The 23,321-nt window shown below is 35.2% G+C and overlaps 1 protein-coding gene across 3 annotated transcripts in view; it reads right to left on the bottom strand.

Moving 5' to 3' along the window:
• Positions 1-20,119, bottom strand: part of ADAM29 (ADAM metallopeptidase domain 29) — a 65,615-nt gene extending 45,496 nt beyond the window's left edge. Inside the window, exons 1-2 of one of the 3 annotated variants that reach the window (XM_033215728.1) lie at positions 20,014-20,106; positions 2,321-2,400 (exon numbers count right to left, since the gene is read on the bottom strand). The gene's annotated coding sequence lies outside the window, so the exon portion shown is untranslated. Of the gene's footprint in view, positions 1-2,320; positions 2,401-8,188; positions 8,379-20,013 lie in introns of all 3 variants that reach the window. The other 2 variants (XM_033215729.1, XM_033215726.1) reach the window with 2 other exon arrangements.
• Positions 20,120-23,321: the final 3,202 nt, after the last annotated feature.

Genomic DNA, 23,321 nt, shown 5'->3' with positions numbered 1-23,321 from the left:
ACGAATTGATGGGTGCTGATGAGTTGATGGGTGCAGCACACCAACATGGCACAAGTATACATATGTAACAAACCTGCAGGTTATGCACATGTACCCTAGAACTTAAAGTATAATAATACAAAATAAAAAAATAAAATAAATTTAAAAAAGTGTCATATCTGTGGTGGATTGGATGGTGGCTCCCAAAAAGATATGTCCCATGTCCTAACCCCAAGAACTTGTGAATGTACTCTTATTTAGAAGAAAGACTCTTTGCAGATAAATAAGTTAAGGACTTGAGATGAGATCTTCTTGGATTATGGTGTGCCCTAAATCTAATGACAAGCATCTTTATCAGAAAGGAGAAGGAGAGAAGACACAGTCACGTAATAGAGAAGGCCATGTGGAGACCCACATAACCATGGAGACAAAGACTGCAGTAATGCTGCCACAAGCCAAGGAATTCCTTGAGCTACCAAAACCTCAAAGATTCAAAGAAGGATTCTGCCCCAGAGTCTCTTCAGAGGGAGCTTTTCCCTGCCGAAACTTGAATTTTGGACTCTTTGAGTCCAACATTTTGGGAGGATGAAATTCTGTTGTTTCAAGCCACCAATTTGTGGTGATTGTCATGGGAGTCCTAATAAAACATTATAATAACGATCCCCTGTTTTCTTATCCTGAACCCAGTCAAGGTATTCAGATGATCTCATGATCATCTTGTAATTCATATTTGGTACAAACACCTCTTAAAACAAGGTCATCTGAGTAGCATAAGTTTATCTTTGTTTTGCTGTGTATTTTATGAAAACATTATTTTATGAAACCTAAGCAAAGTCTGAATGTTTAAAAAAGGAAAAAACATATAGCACTGTTGTATATACAGAATTTTTTCCTCCTCTTTCATAAAAATGAGATTATTACAAATAAAACCTTAAGAAATCCACCATGCATCCCTTCACTCTCAATTCTTCTTAATTGCTCATCTACTTCTCTAATATTTTGGTTTACGTTAGCATTACTGGACTTAAGAACAGTATTTTCACATTCCATTCCATTTCCCTCTGTTTCATCCTTAGTTAACTTTCCCAAATTCTGTAGTTTTATATCTTACACATAATTCATTCTACCTAGTAGACTTCTTGCCCCGCCACAAGATTTCTTGTTTTTTTAATATTTAAATCTTCCTTCTTATTTGTTATCTCCACTTTGAATTTTCCTTGTGGCTACATCCACATGCTGAAATGTTCATTTATATTTAGAGACCCTTCAAATAATCTATTGTCCCCAATGTCTTTTCAGATATAGCTATTTCCTCATATTCTTCAGTTGCAATCATGAAAATCTTTCATCATCTCTAATACCTTTTATCGTCACAAGACCATGCAGCTGCTACCACACTTTTGTTGGACTACAAACAATGAAATATCATTAATTTCTGAAAAACTTGCCCTAACCTGTATCACCTGCTTCTTTCACTCCTGGCTTTTAACATTGCAATTTGTCATAATGTTTTAATACCTTATTCAAGTGGTGTGGCAGGCACTAATTAATTGCTATTCTGAGATCTTTCTTATGTGAAAAAGTATAAAATGTGATTTGGATGAAGAATAGGAACTGCTTCAATCTGAGGCTCAGAAAATGCTTTCTGAGAAAAAAAAATACTCTGAAATTTGAAATGCTTAGGAATTAGCCATGTGAATAGGGTACATAAAGAAATGAGGTAGCAGCATGTATGAACACATTAAGAGGAAAGGAAATATGATCTGTTTGAGAACCTTAAAGAATATTGCAGTTTTTGGTATAGAAATTCTGGTGAGAAATCACCTGATAAAATGAGAGAGATGACCTGGTCTGACTACAGAGGATTAGGTTTATAAAAGGTTATTTTTCACAATATAAAAGTCAGATGTTTTTGAATTTCGACAACTGAAAAAGAGTAAAATAACTTAGGATTCGACAGAAAGAATCTTTACAAATATATCAAAGTAATACGATTTTTTAAAATAGAATGGAAAATTGACGATAGCTGAGAAAATAGGAGTGTTTATAAATGAATACATCATCATTTGCATAACTGTCTTTGGTGGCCTTCATGATGGCTAATGGCTTGACACAATTCATTCTAGCTTTAGGATGTGAAGTGAAGGAATTAGTGACCTCTTTCACTGAGGAAGAAGGCTCTATGGAAATTACTTGCAAATTGTGAGTAAAGATTTTACTGGTTCTCCACATAATGCAACAAGTAAGTATCAATGTGTACTGCATGACATCTATTTAAAATGTGTGTTTTATTAAAATAGAAATTAAGACTCCCTTGCACTAAGAAGTGAAATTAATTTACCTGTAGTAACAGATTGATTATTTTCAGAGGAAAGAACCTGGCATCATTCTTGTTCCTGTTGTTCAGGAAAGTCACATTCTCTGGAATAAGAGGAACTCATATTTAAAATATTATCATAGATGATAAATTCTCATTGTTCCATATTGGCATAAAAATATTCTTTTAAACTGAAAAAAATCACTCTTCAAATCATTTTTTCCTCCTAGGATAGCATTTAGTGATATGAGCGTAATTGAAAAAAAATATAAGGATATCATGCCCGTGTCTTTTTGGTGATATGACATGAACTTTATGCTTCATCAGAAGGTCAATTTTAGTTGCAATGTGGAATAACAATGAAAAAAATGGTGCTGTCTAGGAGGCTTTATTTTATCCTTGCCATTCAAATACAAGTGGGAGCAACTTAGAATAAATACATAGGTAGTTTTTAACTGCAATGTTTTCTCAATAAAATAAAATAACTTTTTAAAGTTATAATGAATTGCCAGGGCAGAGGAGGAGTGAGGGTGAAGTTCACAGTGGAACATAAACTAAGTAAATTTAGGAAATGGTATATTCTGCTAAAGTAGTAAACTTCGTAAAATGTTGTTCCAAAAAAAACCAGAAAACTGTCAAATAAGTAACAAATTTATCTTTGGACATTTCAAAATCTTATTTAGGCAGTTTGTTCTACATGTTAAAAAACTACTCAAAACTTTCTCTCACTTTTTTAATTTTATTTGGGAATTCAAGTCGAAATTACATTAGTGTTGTAGAGACAGAATTTCCACAATGCAAACTGATTTCTGGACTTAGAATATCTACTCTCAGAGGAACACAGTGAAAGAGACTGAGCTGCTGTTATTCAGGGTCTGCAATGTCATTATTTATTAAATTGACCTGCATCCTAATTTTGCCCTGGGCTGTTGTGATTTGTACCAGTTGTCCCAGTGTACTTATTAATACTGACCTCGTTTTATTCTCAAAAGTATCCAGATTGGACAATAAATTATATGGTCACTCTATTTAGTTAATATTTGAGGCATACTTTTTATGTTTCTACCAGTGCAAACATAATTCTTGTAAGCAAACTTATAAAAGAAGTGCCCATTTTTCAAACGAAGAAACTAAGCCTTCACATCAATAAGTGATTCATGGAATCCAGGAGCAAACCCCAAATTGCTGACTCAGAAGTCTACATCTTTCTATTTACAGAGCCACACAGCCTTTTCAGTAATTGCTAAATGAATAATGAGGTGAAATACTGCATTAGATATTTGAATGAAAGAGTAAATGGTAGGACTGCAGCACTGTGGATCTATTGAATCAAAACTTCTAAATAAATTAAGTCAACCAGATTAACTTGCTTATTTCATAAATATGGATAATTTTTGTATTGCTTCCTGAATACCTAAGCCTCAACTATATCAGAAAGCAGCAAAAGGCAAAACAAAAAAACAAACAAAATAAACAAACAAAAAAATCTTTCTAGATGTTCACTATGAATGGGGTAGTAGGTTTATTTTAAGATAGAACATTTTAACTCGATGAAGATATTCAAGAATGGTTCCATGTTCCCCAACCTCATAGTGTCCCAAAAGTGTCCTCTGTATACGTGGGCTTATTGAGTTTATGTTGTTTTTCTTATTTACATATTTTAATCTAACAATAAATTCTGAATTCCACATGGGAAGGTATCTTGAGATTTAATAAGCATTCAATGCAATTCTAATGACATATCCTGTATTATATGTAAACCCTTCTATTGTTATATAACTTCATTTTATTTGAGAACTGACAACATAGAGATGTTATCTAAGGAGGTTGACTGGTTTTCCAGACAAGGACTCCTCAATTGTAAAACTAAGGTATTTCAGTAAAAAATCTGTAACACTGGCAGCTCACGCTCCTGATAGCTATGATGCCTATAATATATGAACACAGTTACAACAATATGCACTATGTCTTTATCTCTATTGATTATCTATCTATCTATCTATCTATCTATCTATCTATCTATCATCTGTGTATCCATTTTTCTTTCTCTCTATCTAGTCATTCAGGTAATACAACATGAACTAAAAGTATTAATTTTGCTTTAGTTCACAGCTCTCTAAGGGACTAGAGAATTGTTTATATCTCTTTTAACCTACTTTTTGCGTCTAATTATAATATCAGAAAATGTAGCTGTGGGCCAAATTGAAAGTCCCATTTCAGATTAACAGACTCACTAGGCAAAAGACTGACAGACCTTGAAAAGTTAACTACAACAGTGGTTTTCAATTCCATCTGTGCATCAGCATCTCCTGCAGAAGATGGGAAACCCCAGACCTGAGCCAGAATCTCTGGGATGAAGCTCTGATATATTACCTTTAAATATCACAACACACATGTGGTTCATAGTGAAAAAATAATAAGATAAATTTAAAAAGAAGAGTTTTGGTTATGGAAAATTAAACTGCAGTATCAGCGTTAAAATTTGTATCAGGTAAGATTATGATTGTAATCGACACCAGAAACACCCAAGTAAGTGTTTTGAACTATAAGATTATACATTAAAAAATAGAAATAAAAATACAAAGAAAGAAAATGGTAAATATGGAGGAAATAGAGATTAAAATTAAAACTATTTGAGAGTTTTGATATTGAAATTATCAGAAAATGAGAAACTATAAACTTTATGATATATGAATTATATCATGATAATGCTGGTATATCAAAGAGAATATAAGGTAATAAACTTCATAATTAATTCACTAATGATATTTAAAGATAGACTTGGCATATGAAAAAAAGCTCAAAATTACTGATCATTAGAGAAATGCAAATCAAAACCGCAATGAGATACCATCTCACACCAGTGAGAATGGCTACTATTAAAAAGCCAAAAAATAACAGATGCTGGTGATGGTGTGGAGAAAAAGGAACATTGTTGGTGGGAATAGAAATTAGTTCAACTATTGTGGAAAGCAGTGTGGCAACTCCTCAAAGAGCTAAAAACAGAAGCACCATTCAATCTAGCGATCGCATTACTGGGTATATCCCCAGAGGAACATAAATCATTCTCCCATAAAGACACATACACACCTATGTTCACTGCAGCACTATTCACAATAGTAGAGACACAGAATTAACCTAGATGCCCATCAGTGGTGAACTTGATAAAGAAAATATGGTAGCTATGCACCATGGAATACTGTGCAGCCATAACAAAGACAGAGATCATGTCTTTTGCAGGAACACGGATGGAGCAGGAGGCCATCATCCTTAGCAAATTAACACAGAAACAGAAAACCAAATACTGCATGTTTGCAATTATAAGTTGGAGCTTAAGGGTGAGAACATACAGACACAAGAGGGAACAACAAACATTGGGGCCTCCTTAAGGATGGAGGAAGGAAGGAGGGAGAGGATTAGGAGAACTATTGGGGAAGAGGCTTAATACCGGGGTGATGAAATATTCTGTACAACAAACTCTTGTGACATGAATTTACCTATGTAGCATACCTGCTCATGTACCCCTGAACATGACAGTTTTTTTTTTTTTTTAAATAGAGCTTGGTAGGCATGTAACCTCTTGATTTTTCTATGATTTAACATATCACAAAAGCTCCTTTTCCACCTCATGTTAGATAGTCATAAGCAATTCAAGCTAAACTCAATTATTTCAGTATTCTTTATCACTTCAAGTTTATGCTTAGGGAGCTCAGGAAGCTTGCCTTTCACTTCTCTATAGAATTTTCTTTTCTAAGAGGTTGTATGACCTCTATGTATAAGGAGGAAGGAGCAAAGCCCCTGGCCTGTGGATATGCTCTGTCCTCTGCTGGGATCCTGTTCTCCAAACTTTCAGGCAGAGAGCTTCTTGTTATCCCAAACCCCATTCTGGTCACGAGCTTTATGGTCCAATCTAATTTCTTCTCTAGATTCTTCTAATCACAATTACAAAACATCCTCAGAGCCATTTGCTTTCTGTTCCTTAACTTCCACTCTCTGCCAGCTAAGGAAATAGGAGAGTGCTCCTCTTATCTGACCTACCTGTGAGGATGTTCCAAATCTATGTTCCTTGCCCTAGGAGATTTGGGGAGATTTTTAGGTTTCCTAGATGATCAGGTATGAACACACAATAAGTCTTAGCTATTCTTTGGTTCCTGACATCCTTTCTTTTCATTGCTCCACACTATGGCTAATTTTGAGACGAAAGAGCTACTTTGCCAGATCTCATTAGTGTCTAGCCCTTTGGTTTCCTCTTCAGACTTTCTCCATGTTTCACTGCAAAACTTTCATTTAGTTTGGACAAAGGGGAAAAGAAGGATGGGAAAAAATAGTCCCACTTCCTAAAAGATCATTCAAAATCTTTACTTGGTTTATGCTCTGGTCTGAATGTATGTGTCCCCCCAAAATTTGTATATTGAAACTTAAACCCCAATGTGATAATATTAAGAGGTGTGACCTTTGGGAGTGATTGGGTCCTGTGGGCTGTGGCCCCATGAATGGGATTAATGTCTTTGTAAAAGAGGCCTGAGGGAGCTTGTAAGGCCTTCCTTTCTACCATGTGAGGATACAGACTTGGTTACAGCAGCCCAAATAGACTTGAGGTAGCTTACCACTAGATCTTAATATTTGAAGTTATAAACCGATGATTGTTACATCTTTAATCTCTGATTCTACTTTCTCCCCATTCAGGAAAACATATATTGTCATTTCTCTTTTATTTTTTTTCTTTTTTAAGACAGAGTTTCACTCTTGTCACCCAGGCTGGAGTGCAATGGCATGATCTTGGCTCACTGCAACCTCCACCTCCCGGGTTCAAGTGATTCTCCTGCCTCAGCCTCTAGAGGAGCTGGGATTACAGGTATGCACCAGCACACCTAGCTAATTTTCCATTTTTAGTAGAGATGGGTTTCACCATGTTGATCAGGCTGGTCTCGAACTCCTGACTTCAAATGATCTACCAGCCTTGCCCTCCCAAAGTGCTGGTATTATAGGCATTAGCCACCATGCCTAGCCTCATATATTGTCATTCCAATAAAAATAAACGTGGAAAAATATTTCATTTCAATGAAAGTATGAAAATTTAAATAAAATACAAATGAGAAAAATACATTACAGTTAATTAACCAAAACATTCAAAACAGTCTCTCCTACTCTTCCTCTCACTATGCGTATGTATGCGTGTGTGTGTGTGTGTGTGTGTGTGCGTATGTATGCGTGTGTGTGTGTGTGTGTGACAGAGAGAGAGAGAGAGAGAGAGAGAGAGAGAGAGAGACGGAGACTGGGTATAAATTATGGTAGGTACTAACCAGAAAGTTTTTTTATTAATGAAAATAGAGACAGAATTAATTACAAAGTTTAAAAAATTAGCTTTTAAGGTATTCTCAGTGTAACATTGAATATGTGTGTGATCTTGATTATGTTTGGTCGGTGGAAATACAGTGTAAGAAATTAGTAGATATGCACAAACAATTTTTGTTAATAGAAAGTTATGTTTCTATCAACAAGATATTTGGAGACTTTGGAATGGAAAATATATAGATTCATGTGGCTACAAGAAAAAGGGAGAATCTGGTGCTGAGTTTGGGAGACATTTATCTAAAGGATATATTCAATATAAGAGTTTGAATTTTGAATCACAAAGAAATTCAATGAATCTGAAAATTAAAATTCAGAACCTTATTTTTAAATTGAGATGTGCCTTTTGTTTTTAATTTGAATATGATAAGACCTAGTTCAATAAACCAAACATGTATTTATCCACCTTTTTCACCTCTCATGCTTGTTGGCATTGCCGTTTAGAAGTAAGTCTAGAGTAGAACATGTCTGCGCACATGCCAATGTTGGCATTTCAGTGAATCTGGTTTGGTGATGATTTTGTGCCTCTGCTTGTTTTACCTGCTCCTTGCCACAGTGAAAGAGGTCTGATTCCACGCAAAGAGGACTGGATGGGGGCTTGATCAAATTTGTTTTCTTACTGATGGTTATACGATCACAGGACTATTGATGAGTTATGCACTGGGGGTTTTCACTTCAGTTTTTGTTCACAGTTCGTGAGACTGCAGGGAGAACATGTTTTGTACTCTACCTGAAATGAGAAATGAAGACTGTGAACTGCTGAAGAATATTGGAGGAGGAAATTAGACAGATAAAGCTTAAATTCAGCAGTTTGAAGAGCTAACACTTGATAACTACACACAAAAAGGGAAGTCTGAAAAAAAAAATCCATCACTTTCTGAAGAACATGAAAAAATAGTCAAGAGAAATGTGAATGCATAAATATAAAATTTCCCAGAAGAAAATCGGTTTTTTACAACAAAATTGTCAGTGTGTTAGTGGGCTACTTGAATTGTTAAATCTAGAGTACATTTTTAAAGTACATTTTCTGATTCTAGGAGAAAAGGAATCATTTAAAAAAAAGAATTGGCCATTTGTGAAAACCAAAATTAATAGTTGAAGGAAAACAGACATGGTTACCTTTTAAACATAAAAACTGAGGCTTTTAATTCTTACGTAAATTTAATTTTTAAAGACTTTAATATGTTATTCCAAGTTTTGATTAAAAATTGCTACTTTTCTGGAAAAATAACTTTGCTTTATAAAATATTATTACTCATCCACTTGTTCATTGAATTATCAGTAAGCAGCTGCCAGGCAAGGTGCTAGGGCCTTTTTCACAAGATGAATGAACTCAAATTATTCAGAGACAAGAATGAAGACAGATATATCATTAAAATTTTAACACAATGTGTAAATTGCTTTAATTATTCAATTTAAAGTATTTTTGAGTGCTTATTTAGCTTCAAGCTTTATATCATGAGTGGGGATAGAGTTTGATATATAGATATGTATGAGAGAGGCCGGGAGCAGTGGCTCACACCTGTAATCCCAGCACTTCGGGAGGGCGAAGTGGGCCGATTACTTGAGTTCAGGAGTTCGAGGCCAGCCTGGCCAATATAGTGAAACCCCATCTCTATAAAAATAAAAAAATTAGCCAGATGTGGTAGCATGCGCCTGTAATTCCAGTTCCTTGGGAGGGTGAGACAGAAGAATCGCTTGAAACCAGGAGACAGAGATTGCAGTGAACTGAGATCGTGCCACTGCACTCCATTTCTGTTGCCCAGGCAACAGAGTGAGACTCTGTCTCAACAACAACAACAAAATAAAAAATAAAAAAGAGAAAGAGATGTGCGAGAGAGTGAAGGAGAGATGTATAAACAATGAAATTACGTAAATCCTATGGGAAAATGAGGCAGGTAGGAAGGACTCCTTGGAAAAACTCCAGCTGACCTGCGCACCGGGGTGGAGACTCCGCAAGTTCCTGTGGATTTTGCAGCAGGGAGGAGCCTGGCCCCTCCTCTTCCTGTGTGGAAGCTGGGATTCAAACTGCGAGGCGGGAATTGCACCAGCAGGGACTCTGGCTTTGTGGAGAGTCTATGTTTCCCCCCCTTTTTACTTTTTTTTTCCCAATAAATCCCATTTTTCTCATTCCTCAAATCATCTGCTAGCCTAACTCTGACTGGTGTCTTTTTTTTTTTTTCTTTTTTTGGCAGTATGACTAGAGCACATGACAGGGAATTTGTAGAGACTGTAACGTTAGGGTCACCCCACCCAGACTGTTCCCTCTCCCTTCCCGTGGGTCTTACAATGCAGTCCTTTGTGACATCCACACCGCTCTCCCAGGGCTAAAGACAAACCGCCATTCATTGACCCCTCCAGTAACTGTTTGTCCAGTTACAGGATGCGGTTAACATGTCTGTTCACCTCGCAAAACAAAGCTGGCAAAAAACTCCAGGATGCGGTCAAGTCACCTGCACACCCAACTCAGCTCCCCCACCCTGACCCTGTTCCTCGCCGTATAAAGCCCTGCAATAGTCTGTAAGCTGGGCTGCCTCCTCTGCTTTTGTCAGGAGGTAGCCCGGCAGGACTGACAATAAATCAGCTTGCCTGAACTCGGCTCTCCTTCCAATTATCCCTTACAGGTAAAATCCAGAAAATGAAAGTTTTTGTATACCCTTAGGGGAAACGTTTTAAGCAGGGAAGAGGAAGACAAAGTGATCTGGAATCCTAGGACTGGAAGATAACCAAATTATAATGGCAGTTTGTCTTATATGCCCCCACCGAACAGAGGAAGGCCACACAGGCCAAGTGTTTCCCAGCCCATAATCTAGCAAAAGAAGGTGGCTCAGAAAGGATTAAGCCTCCCTTGGATCAAATGCAAGTCCCTCCGACAATACCAAGCAAGAATCCACCAGCAAGAGGAATCAATCAGGACCCAGCAAACAGAGGGGCCAGTAGAAGTGCTCTCCCACCAGGCTCATCCTGAAACCCTACTCCCACATCCAGGGATACCCAGGTAGCTGTGCACCAACCAGCAAGGGGACCTCGCCATAACAGGTGCACAGCTACCTGAGTATTTCTGGATGTGAGGGTGGGGTTTCAGGATGTAGACTAGACCAAGAAATATATTACAAAATACTCCTAGAACCAGTAAGTAAGTTCACCAAGGCTGTAGGTTACAAGATCAACAAACAAAACTTAATCACAATTTGTATGCTAACAAGGAATATTTAGAAATTGAAATTAAAACTCAGCTACCATTTACAATCATTCCAAAGAAAATTTACTACTTAGATACTAATATAACAAAACATGTACAGAATTGGCATGGTGAAAACTACAAAATGTTAATAAGATAAATTTTTAAAAATCAAATACTGATAGATAAAAACATTCAACATAGTAAAGGTGCCAATTCTCCCCAAATTGTTTTATATTAGTTCGTTGCAAAAGTCTTTGCAGTTTTTACCATTAAAAGTAATGCCATTAAAAAATAAAACGCAATTACTTTTGCACCAACAGGTGTAAGCTACTATAAATATTGATATGCAGTTTTTTGCATAAACATAAGTTTTTAGTTGTGCAAACACTTAAAAGTAGAGTGGCTGGGTCGATAGTGAGTGTATAATGAAATGCCAAATAGTCCACATGGGCTGTACTGTTTCCTAACACCTGTATTTGAATGTTGCAGTTTGTCTGCATTCTTGCCAGCACTTGGTATTTTGAGTAGTTTTTAGCCACTCTAAGAGATTTGTTGTGGTATCTAGTTGAGTTTAATTTGCTTTTCACTAATGACTAATAATATTGAATATCTTTGATAAGCATATTTGACATTTATGTATATTCTTCGGTGGAATGTCTGCTGAAATATTTTGCCTAGTTTGTATTGTTTTTTGTATTTTTTACTGAATTTTAAGAGTTCTCAATATATGCCAAATACAAGTCAGAGAGAATTCATAAAGGTAATAGAACTATTTAATAAAAAGGTGATAGCCATGTAGATAGCATTGTAAAACTGCGAATGAGGATTTTTACATAATACAAATTGAAACTGGGGAAACAGTATTATCTTTGGTTGTTATGTTGCTTTTTTTTTTTTTTTTTTGGACATGGTCTTGCTTTGTCACCTTGGCCAGAGAGCAGTGGTGTCATCATACCACAGCCTCCTGAGTAGCAGGGATTATAGGCTTGCACCATGACACTCGCTAATGGTTTTTAATTTATTTGGTAAGATGGAGTCTCACTATGTTGCCCAACCTGGTCTCGAACTCCTAGCCTCAAGCAATCCTCCCCTGTCAGCCTCCCAAATGTTGTTTTTAATACTGTTTTAGAGTGTCAATACTCTGAGTTTAAAAACTAGTATTTTAATGGAAAACATAACTCATCTGTCCTTATACTTTTACCTTATTAAATCTTCATGGTTAGATATATATGTTATTTTTAGAACTTGAGATAATTAAATAATATTTATATAATTTAATCATATTGACAATTAGGAGAAGTTTCTTTAGGCTGAGTAAACTTGTGTACTTATGACTAGAAGGCAGGGAAGTGGTCTGAGCATCAGTCTGAAGCATCATCGACATGGTTTCTTCTTTGGTAAAATGGGAATGATAATCGTAATGTCTACCTCATATGGTGGTTTGGGAAGTTAAGTACGATAAATCAGGTTAAATACTTAGGGCAATGACTACCATTTTTTACTTATTTAATACATAATTGTTATTATGATTATTTTACAATACTTTAAAATACTTCAATGGTTTTGCAAATCTCCACTTCACTCTATCTGGATAAAGATTCATACTCCTTTTTTTTACAACAAATAGGAAATAAAGGATATAATTTAAAAAAATGATTTGAAGGAAAGCTGTCTTTCATTAGAGTGTGTCTGAAGCAGTGTTGTTATTGTGTGATCCCATATCAGAAGCATCTGTACCTGAGACTTTGTTTCTATTTGTCTTTCAGCAAGCAAGGAAAACAGAAAGCACCCACTGTGATTTTCTAGTTATTTTTCTAAGCCTTCTCAAACAATTATTATCATCAATTTTCATCTAGCATTTTATCTTCTGTCTGGTCCACTTCTTTGTTTCTCAGGAGCACAAGTCTTTACGTAACGACGTGGGTAGCCACTTCCTTTTTCCTTTGAAATGGATCCTTCTCCTGGCATCTTAATTTTGGCACAAGTATAAGAGTTATGAAGACTCTCAGATTTAATAATGTAAAACAAAATCTGTCAGACAACATTTGAATTGGATGGTTCTGAAAGGGAAAACTGCATAGTTTAAAGTGACTTCCTCTATCATATTGTAAGGTATTTCCTTTCTTCCTTTCTTTAATAAAAGAACCATTTAATTACTCCTCTATGTCTTAGCCATGGAGGCGTGGCTATATGACAAAAGAGGCAGATGGTCATGACATTTTAAATATTTTTAATATAAACTTTGTTTTCTAAAACCGTTTTAATTTACAGAAAAAAATGCAAAGATAGCACAGCGTTTCCATATATCTCCATACCCAGTTTCTCCTATTAGAAACATCTTACGTTATATAATACATGTTTCACAATGAAAGAGCCAATATTCACAACTCGTTATTAAATGCATGACTTGTCAGATTTCCTTAATTTTTTCCTAATGTCTGTTTGTGGTTCCAATGTCCCATCCAGGACACCACATTACAATTATTCATGTCTTGAATTTTCAGTTTCTTTGGCTACGGCAGTTTTGCCCTTTCCTTGTTTTTAATGACCTTGACAATCTTGAGGAGTATTGGGAAGGTGTTTTGTAGAATGTTCCTCAATTAGTGTTTGAGGTTGCCTTTTTGGGATTTTTTATGGTTAGAATAATTTACACATATTTGGAAGGCCACAAAGGTAAAGTGCCTTTTATCATATCAAGGCAACTGCTATCGACATTCCTAGTCACAATTAATGTTGGCCTTCATTATCCGGCTTAGGTAGTATTTGTCCATTTCTCTAATGTAAAGTTACGCTTTCCGTTTTCCACATTGTAGCCTTTGAAAGGTTGTTACCTTGCATAGCCCACATGGAAGAAGTGGAGAATTATGCTTCTCCAGACTCCTAACATACAACAGTCTTTCAATGGTCTTTTAACTGCCTTTCTAAAATTTCATATAATTGAAATGATATACCAAGTAGCCTTTTCAGACTGGCTTTTTTCACCTACTATTATGCACTTAAGTTTCATCCATGTCTTTTCATTGCTTAATGGTTCATTTCTTTTTATCACTAAACAGGATCCATTGTATTGATATGTCATAGTTTGTTTATTCATTAGCATACTGAAGGCCATCTTGTGACTTACACTTTCTGATGATTATGAATAAAGCTGCTATATACATTAACATGCAGGTTTTTGTTTAGACATAAGGTTTCATATCAGTTCCATTCATATCCAAGAGTATAATTTCTGGATATTGAGGTAAGACTATGTCTAACTTTGGAAGAAACTCCTAAGTTATCTTCCAAAACTAGCGATGAATGAGAGTTCCTGTTGCACTGCATCTTTACCAGATATTGGTATTGTCCAATTTTTTAAATGTTAACCTCTTTAACAAGTGTGTAGCAGCATCTTGTCTTAATTTGCAATTTCCTAATGATAAATGTCTTGATAATATTTTCCTGTGCTTATTTGCCATCTGTACATGTTCTTTGATGACATATCGGTCAGGTATTTTGCTCATTTTTTAATTGAGTTGTCTGTACTATTATATGTCGAATGTTAAGTATGATTTACAGTAAAGTCATTTATTTTGTGTGTTGCATATTTCTCTCAGTCTGTGACTACTTTGTTCATTCTCTTAACGGTGTCTTCTATCCTGAAAATGAAGAAAATTGCCTTCTTCTCACAGAAGATGGAGCTCAAAGAATTCATGAAGACAGAGAAGCTGAGAAGAAGTGGTCTTGGGAAGAATGACTTCTTGCAGAGCTGCTCTTCTAGCCTGTTAGCCCCCTGAAGAAGCACTTGTCAAGCAGAGTGTGAGAACTTAGACACAGAAACCAGTAGTAGTGAAACATCAGATGACCATGCCTGGAAGTAGGCATATAAATATTCACAGTTGCATCCGACCCAGTGGACTGGGCTTGTGTGTTTAGCAAGTATACACAAGAAATGGTTCTTCTTTTCTCTTTCTTATGTTGCTGAATACTTCATGCACAAGGGAAAACAAAAATCATATGCCAAAGAGAGAGTGATTGGTTTGTTCAGATTTTGTTGCTGTTCTTCCCTGTTATCTGATTAATAAAAGGAAGTATGTGTGTTGGAAAATATTTTTTAAAGAGAGAGAGAGAGATACATATATCTCATGCACAGTATATAGGGAGTGATGCAAAGGTAGGAGCTGGCAGTGCAGACAGGAGACATTGGTCTGAAGAAACAGCTCCTAACAGCTTTTGGGGCACTCACCCTGTGCTCAAGCAATCATCGTCATTGACAAAGCGGCCATTTAAGTTATAATTGTATTAAATTAGGCCGAGCACGGTGGCTCATGCCTGTAATCCCAGCACTTTGGGAGGCCGGGGTGGGTGGATCACGAGGTCAAGAGTTCAAGATCAACCTGGCCAACATGGTGAAATCCTATCTGTACTAAAAATACAAAAATTAGTTGGGTGTGGTGGCGCAGGCCTGTAATCCCAGTTACAATGGGTGGCTGAGCCAGGAGAATCACTTGAACTCGGGAGGCAGACGTTGCAGTGAGCCCAGATCACGCCACTGCACTCCAGCCTAGGCAACAGAGCGAGACTACATCTCAAAAATAATAATAATAATAAGAATTAATTAATGAATGCTGACAATCTGAATGTTTTATTTGGGGAGTTTGAGTAACTTTAGCTCCTCACCAAGTATATGTGGTTTTTTGGTTTTGGTTTTGCTTCTTTTTTCTTTTGGGTTGATCTGTAGCATATTTGAGTATATTTGAGGAAATAGTTGGTTATTCTTTTGGCCTTGCTATTCAGGGTGAATTATAAAATATAGATTTTTGTGAGATTTCAAAGGTTATATTTCAAAGATTATATTCAAAGATAACATTGCTTACAGATTTAAAAGATGTGGTTATCACAAGAATGTGATAGTGGGGGGGGATAAAATAACTAAGAGAATAAATATTTTCAAGATGAAAAATATTTATTTTATAAAAATAAAATTAAAATGGTTTCAAATATTTCAAATGGTAACTTTCTCTACCCACTGTCACAGCCATGAGAGTCTCTCTCTTACCTCTTCACCAAGTGATAACTTGGTGGGGTTCCCAGAAGTAAAAACCCACAAAAGTATGGAAGCCTCCATAAATGGCACCTCTGAGTCTCTTATGCTCGTGCTTATTGAAACTCAGCCTCATCAAAAAGCTTCAGCAGTTTAGAAGAATTACCTTATAAATGTTATGACCAGTTTATGGCTTCAGAAACTTCTGCTCCAAATAAGCAGACTCCAGTTATGACCCTCTGTATTTGCCTGTCCCCAGATTTCAAGATGATGATTTGCTTTATGACTTCAGTTCTCTAATGGGTCCAAGAAAATTCATTGATTTCAGTTTGTTCAGCTTTTTTTTCTCTTGTTGAAAGAGTGTGTATAACATTCAAGTTGATAAGATATCCTCATCGACACAATTTTTAAAAAATGTATTTTGTTTACAACTTGTTTATTAAGAGTTTATAGTGACAGTTACATTATGCTTCTTAATGTTCCTGCTGACAGACCTTTATTTCAATTTTATATATGATTTAAATTTGTCTTCATATTGGAAATGTTTAAGGAATTTTGATACTTATATTCACTTCCATAAAACCAAGATCTCAAAGGTTAAAAAGAATCATCAACTAATTTAGTAGTTGGAGACTCAATAGAGCGATTTCAATTGAGTCTGAACACTAAATTAATTGTTATAATACCTGATGAGTCTGACTTCCTAATGTCTCATTTCTTTATCTTATCATTCCATATTTTGAACTGCATGCAAAAATGAAAATCACTTGAAAATTTACCTATAGCTTGGAAGAAATTGTAAAATTTAACCACACATGTATGTGTGCATACATGTGCACACACACACAACTTATTCCCACAGGTATTTCCTGTAGCAGTTAATAATACACCTTTCATATATTACATATTTAGTAAAGCTTTTAAAAATGATTCAATTTATGTAAAATATACACGGAAAGCATATAAACCTTTTACTGAGATGGGAAACTGATGAATCAAAATGTATGCGAGTTGACATTATTAGCCACTATCCTTAAGGTGTACATCAGTCTGACCTGGTAACATATCCCTGTCCACTTTTTGGATAATAGGCAGTAGGCTTTTGTGCATCCATCTGGAAATTGGTTGTTGGGGACCATTCAACGATCTGGTTTTAGCCAAAATGCCCTTATGGGTTTATCAGATAATATTATAATTCTTTGGCACCATGCACCAAGAGTAGTCCACCAACAGGAAATGAAATTCATTTTCTCACTAATGTTGGTTGAGTACAGAGGCCAGTTTGTCCTACATGTGTGGGTAATGTCACATACCTTTTAAAAAAGATTTCACTTGGGGCCACCAGAAACCACTTTAAGTGGACCAGAGGTGATTTTCATATTATAGCTTTTATTTCTGTTGTTGAAAAATTATATGTAACGTTTGGGTTGATTGTCTGTTTTCATAAATACAGGTTTTTAAAAATGTGTTTTGTTTACATCTTGTTTCTTAATCTTGTTTATACTCATCTTGTTTATACTTTCTGGTGACAATTCCATTGTGCTTATTATTCTATTTTTCTTACTCTGGAACCAAAGACTGGCATAGTATAACATTCTCTTTGAACTTCTTCAAAGATGTGGTCTCTGAGTGTTGTGGGTTAGGGATCTTGGTGAGAACTGCCTGTTGGTGTAATGATCAATCGACATTTTATTTTGCTTTGATGATGTCCCTTTTTGAATTGATATCCACCTTGATAATAATCAGCTTCATAGGAACCATTAGAGTTATGAAAATACCTTTAATCTGCTAATCATTCTAAATTAGGGTTTCTACTTACGTTAAACATCTTTATTTTCTCTGAAGCTTTTCAAAATCATGAGCTATCCCAAAACATTTCTACTGTTAGTCTATAAACCTTCTTCCCTTTATTCATCCAGAAAGCTATGGGAATAAAGCAATTCTGTCATCTAGGCATATTTTTATCTCTGGAAAGGGGTCAAAATGGTGAGTTAAAATTTGTTCCAGTGTATCCTGCCTGATATTTTCTGGTTTCATTCTTAGAATATGACTTACAAACAAATCAAGATTAAATCTGGATTTCTGGGCATGCTTTAATAAATTTATTAGGGTATTTTAATAAATCTATTGGATATTTAGGAAGCAGTGGTTAGGGGGACATGAGCTTCCCTCTTCTAATGGAAGAAGAGTAATAGTATTTAAGGTATTACAGTGATGAACAGAAATGTGGAAAGAAGAAAACAATACAATTTTAGAAAGCAAGCCTACTTTGTTAGGAAATACTTCATATTTTTAAAGGGCAGCAAAGACTGGCAAAATAAGGAACCATTAATTTTAAGGTAGAAAATAAAACTATGCTAGTAGAAGCCTCCATCAAGTTTCAACTCCTGCTTTCAGTTTAAGAAAGTAGGATTTTGACATTGGGTTAGTAGAAAAATAGTTGCATGATACTGGTTTGTGATGATTCCATGAAGTTGAGTTGGAAGAGATATTTGACTTGTTCTGATCTTTTATGTATGAATAGGTAACATGATTCACAATGACGCAGAGGTTGTTGAAGGGCTAATTTTTAAAGCATTAAATGCCTATATATCCGTAAATTCTCAGATAAGAGATTTGGTTAACAAAGATTTGGTCAAGTTATACAGTATTGTGTCAATTTCTGAAAATCAACGTGGCAGACAGAATAAGAAAGTGACTCCTAAAATGCCCAGGTGTGCATGTACTTGTATAATCCTCCTCCCTTGAATGTAAGTAGGATCTTTGAATATGATAAATGTCACTTGAGTGATTGGATTATGTAACACAGCAAAGGTGAAAGGGTTTTGCTGCTGTAGCTGAGATCTCTGATTAGTTGACTTTGATTCAAAAGGGACATTATTCTGAATGGGAACTGATTTAATCAGGTGAAAGCCATAAAAGCAAAAGACTCTCTAGCTAGCCTTAAAGAGAAAGAGCTGTATTGAAAGCTTCCAGTAAAGATGGGGAGCCTCTAAAAGGAGATGATCTCAATGCTACAACCACAAGTAACTAAATTCTACCAACAACGTTAATGAGCTTGGAAGAGGAATTTGAGCTCCAGAAGAGAACTGCAACATGGCTAATACCTTGATTTCAGCTTGTGAGACCATGAACAAAGGACCTAGTTAAGCCTTACCCAAACTCCTCATCCTCAGAAACTGTGGTGTGATAACTGCATGTTGGTTTATGCATCTAACTCTGTGCTAATTTAATATCTAGCAAGAGAAAATGAATACATTTGGAAACCCATTGTTGGCTATAGTGTATGAGACCCAAAGAATCATCTCTAAAATTTCTTAGTTACTAACTGGAAAAATTCTGAATGGTTATGATCTTTCAGGAGAGAGAAATTTACCTCCTTGGGATATATTATGCTGTAGATGATACACTTTACTTTGAGAAAAAAAATTTGGTTCCCATCAGAAAGTTTATAGACTATTAGAGATAAAACAAGTAATTAGATAGATGGAATCAGTTCTAGAGCTCAGCTAAACTTCAGAATACCACAAATTATGGCAGAATATAAGGAAATGTAAGTTCCTTGAGGCCCTGGTTAAAGACTTTTACAAATTAAGACAATGTCTCAATAAACCCTAAGTCATAACTACCAGTATACATTATTGATATTCTCAGGAGAAAGCAAACAGATGACTGTAAATTAAACAGATGCTAAAGGAACAGAAAACAGATTTACAGCTGTAAAATATGCAACTTCATTATCAACCAAAGATAAAAGAATATTTGAATTTGTTACTCCAGAGAAGTGGGAGATTATTATTACATGTATACTCCTGAGATTCTGAACAAATTTATATCACTGCCCTGTGTTTTTTTTTCTTTTTCTTTTTCTTTTTTTTTTTTTTAACTTAGAGAAGTACTACAAGGAATAGTACAAAGTTTCATTTTCATTTCTCAATTTGGTTTTCATCTATTGATTTTAGTGCTTTGGTAGGCCTTGGTTTTAGAGGATATGGTGCAAGTTTGGGCAGATATTTGGAGGGTTTAGTCTGAAACAGACAGGTTCAGCCTAAATAGTATTACAAAACCAGCTTTATCTATGCCCAGAAGTATGACTACTTCTTTGACCTTCAATTTGTGTAAAGAATACAGGTAAGGCAAAGTTTAAGTAGCTATAACCTGCTTGTGATCGAGGGCATCCTCAGGAAATGTGCAGGAACAGGCCATCAGGAGAGCTTTTATTTTACAGGAGATACTCACACCACCCCATTTGGTTAGTGGATGTGATGTCACAAAGGAGGAAAGAATGTTTCTCAATTAAGAGTGTGAGGGCGACAGTTATGTGCTGGGGGCACGCAAAGTGTTTGAGGGTTATTTAGAGTTACCTGGCACCTGATAGTTATTCAGTCCCAAGGAGAAGTTGAGTAACAATGTCAAGATGTATGACAGACGTCACAGGGCCTATCAACCAAAATGTTAACATTTTTTTCTTTAATAATTAGAGAACGTTTCCTTTATTCAATGAAGGGACATTGAGCGCTTCATTACCCCTTGCAGAAACTTCATTAATTACCCCTATTTGTATTTGTTCCCTTTGGTTTCCTAGCTGAAAGAGTGAAATTATTTTTCCTATACTCTTTCAGTTTAAAGTGTATAAAACTTTTTCAAGAGTAATCTAGGGTTTAACAACGATCGTGTTTTTACTGGAATCCCAAAGTAAACAGCATCTTTAGAAATTCTCAACATATAGACCATTGTTGCAGCTGTTTTTTTCATCTATTTTTAATTTTTTAATGATTAAATCTTTAAAGAATAGTTGCAAAGATTGTAGCATTTTCATATATGCTTTATCTAGCTTCCCCTAATGTTAACATTTTGAATAACCGTGATACATTTATTAAAAGTAAAAAATTACCATCGGTATAATACTATTAACTAAGTTACAGACTTCATTAGGATCTCCCTGTATTTTCCACTATTGTTTTTGTTTGATTTTTCATTTCCAGGATCCAGTCCAGGTTAATCACATTACTAAGTCATCTTGTCCCTTTAGTTTCCTCCAGTTTGTGACAGTTTCTCAGTTTTTCCTTGTTGTTCATTACCAATACACTTTGGAAGGCATTTTGCAGAATGACCCTCGATACGGGTTTCTATGGTTTCTCTTAATGCAACTGAGGTATGGATTTTGTGAAGAATATCATTTAAAGCTTTTTTTTAATATGTCAAGGAAACTTGGTATCAACATGATTTGTTATTAGAGATGGCTTGCTTTTTTTGACACCATGGTTAAGTTAGCGACTGATTGATTTCTCCACTAGAAAGCTGCCTTTTGTCTCTTTTCCTGCACTGTTCCTTAGAAACTTCTTGATAAGTCTAGTCCACCCTCAAGCTCCACCATGGAGAGAAGAGTATCAAAGAATTTACAGGCATATGTTTCAACCATCATAGTATTTAATAAATATTTTGGGGAGATATTTTCAGGCTCTGAAAAAATCCTGTTGACTTATTTCTGCCATTCTTCTATGTTCACTATTTGTAAAGAAGCTTTTTCCTTTCTTCATCAATTAATTTATTTGATTATTTGTATCAGTATGGACACGTGTTTATTTCATCTAATGGGTAGTAATTCAATAATAACATTGCTTATTTTGTTAATCAAGTTGTTCTGGGGTTACCTTTGGGAGACTTTTGAGGTTTCAGGTTAACTCTTGGATTACTTTGACATGCCCTATGTATTTATCTATATGTTTATTTATTTATCAGCCCTTTCTTGTTGTCTAGCACTGCAGGATGCTCCAGAATCATTTGTGTTTTTCCAGCCCCAGCCCTAGGATCAGTCGTTTCTCCAAATATGACCAAATAAATCAGTCATTCCTCTAAATATGATTGCAGAATCATATATAGAATCCATGATATAAGCAGCAGTGGTGCTCATTGCTATAGAACTCTCATTGCTTATTTACTTTTTCTGGAAAGAGAGAGAAAGTTACATGTATATATGCACACACGTCTATATGTATTTCTGTATTTACTTATATTTATGCATTTAAAAATAAGCAAGAACTCAATCTTTTATTTCCAGTTCTAACTCATCACCACAGGGGTCATTCTAGCCTCTCCCAATTGTTAATTTGTAATTCCCTTTTTCGATATAAAGAATTTGGTCCCCATTCCATTCCATGTAGTGAACTGTTTACATTTTGTTTACTTACTTGTACAACTTTAGGAGTTGTATTTCCAGAATGGCTATATTTATCCTGTGAGATCAAAATTACCAGCTAAAATAAAGTGCTTATATAAAGTTATTTCTGTCTTTTATTTTATGGTCTAGTCAAAACATTGTTCCCAACGTTATTGTGAGCTCTTTCTTGTTTCTCTCACAGACTTCAGTGAGATTGAATCCTATACTTAGATTTATTTGGCACAGTCTTCATTTCATCCTTGGATTTCAAAAGCTTAGTTTTTATTTTAATATGAGTACATTTAATTCACTACTTTGTATGGTTTCTGAAATTTTGAAAAATGCATCGTGTCATTTGTACATCACTGCAGAACCATATAAGACAGCTGCATTACTCTAAATTTCCATTGTGTGCTCTCCAGTGATCAAAATTAAATGTCCTGATCAACAACTGATTTTTTTCTTCAGTTAGCAAAATGTCATAAAATGAAATTATACATTATACAGCCCTTTGGGTCTTGCTGCTTTCATTTGGCAAAATGAAATCAAGATTTATTCATATTGTTGTATGAATCAACAGTTTTTTTTTTTTAGTGCTGAGTAATGCTTCTTTGTATAGGTATATTGCAGCATGACAATCTACTCATATATTAAAGGGAATCCTGTTTATTTTCGGTTTGTGGTGATTATAAAGCTTTTATTAGAATTTGCATACAGGTTTCAGGTTTTGTGCGCACAGAGTTTTACTAATTCATGTAGGTTAAAAACTATACATGGTATTGTTGGTTCACATGGTGAAGATATGTTTAACTTTTTAAGAAACTGTCAGTTTCCAAAGTGACTGTACATACCGTTTTGCAGTCCCACCAGTGAAAGAGAGTTTCTCCAGTCTCCCAGCAGTGAAGGAGAGTTTCTGTTTCCTGCATCCTCACCAGCATTTGCTATTATCAATTTTTGTATGTTTGTTTTGTTCTATTTTGTTTTTGCCATTCTGATATGTGTGTAGAGGTAACTCAATATGGTTTTGATTGTCATCTGTTTATTTCCTTTCTCAAAATGTTTGAGATCTTTCCTATCTTAATTAGGTAGTTTGTTTCTTATGATTGCTAAATGATAAATGTTCTCTGCATTTCTGGATACAAGTTCTTTACCTGTAATGTAATTTGCAAATATTTTCTACCAGTATGTTGTTTGTATTTTCATTTTCATTAGAATATATGTTGAAGAGCAAAATGTTTTAATTTTGATAAACTCTATTTATCAAACATAAATAGAAAAACTGTATTTATAAAACATATGGCTCATG

Source organism: Trachypithecus francoisi, unplaced genomic scaffold, assembly GCF_009764315.1.
Source record: "Trachypithecus francoisi isolate TF-2019V2 unplaced genomic scaffold, Tfra_2.0 Lachesis_group1, whole genome shotgun sequence".
Taxonomy (NCBI): Eukaryota; Metazoa; Chordata; class Mammalia; order Primates; family Cercopithecidae; genus Trachypithecus; species Trachypithecus francoisi.
The sequence above is the reverse complement of the archived record's forward strand: the minus strand, read 5'-3'. Positions and strand labels throughout refer to the sequence as shown.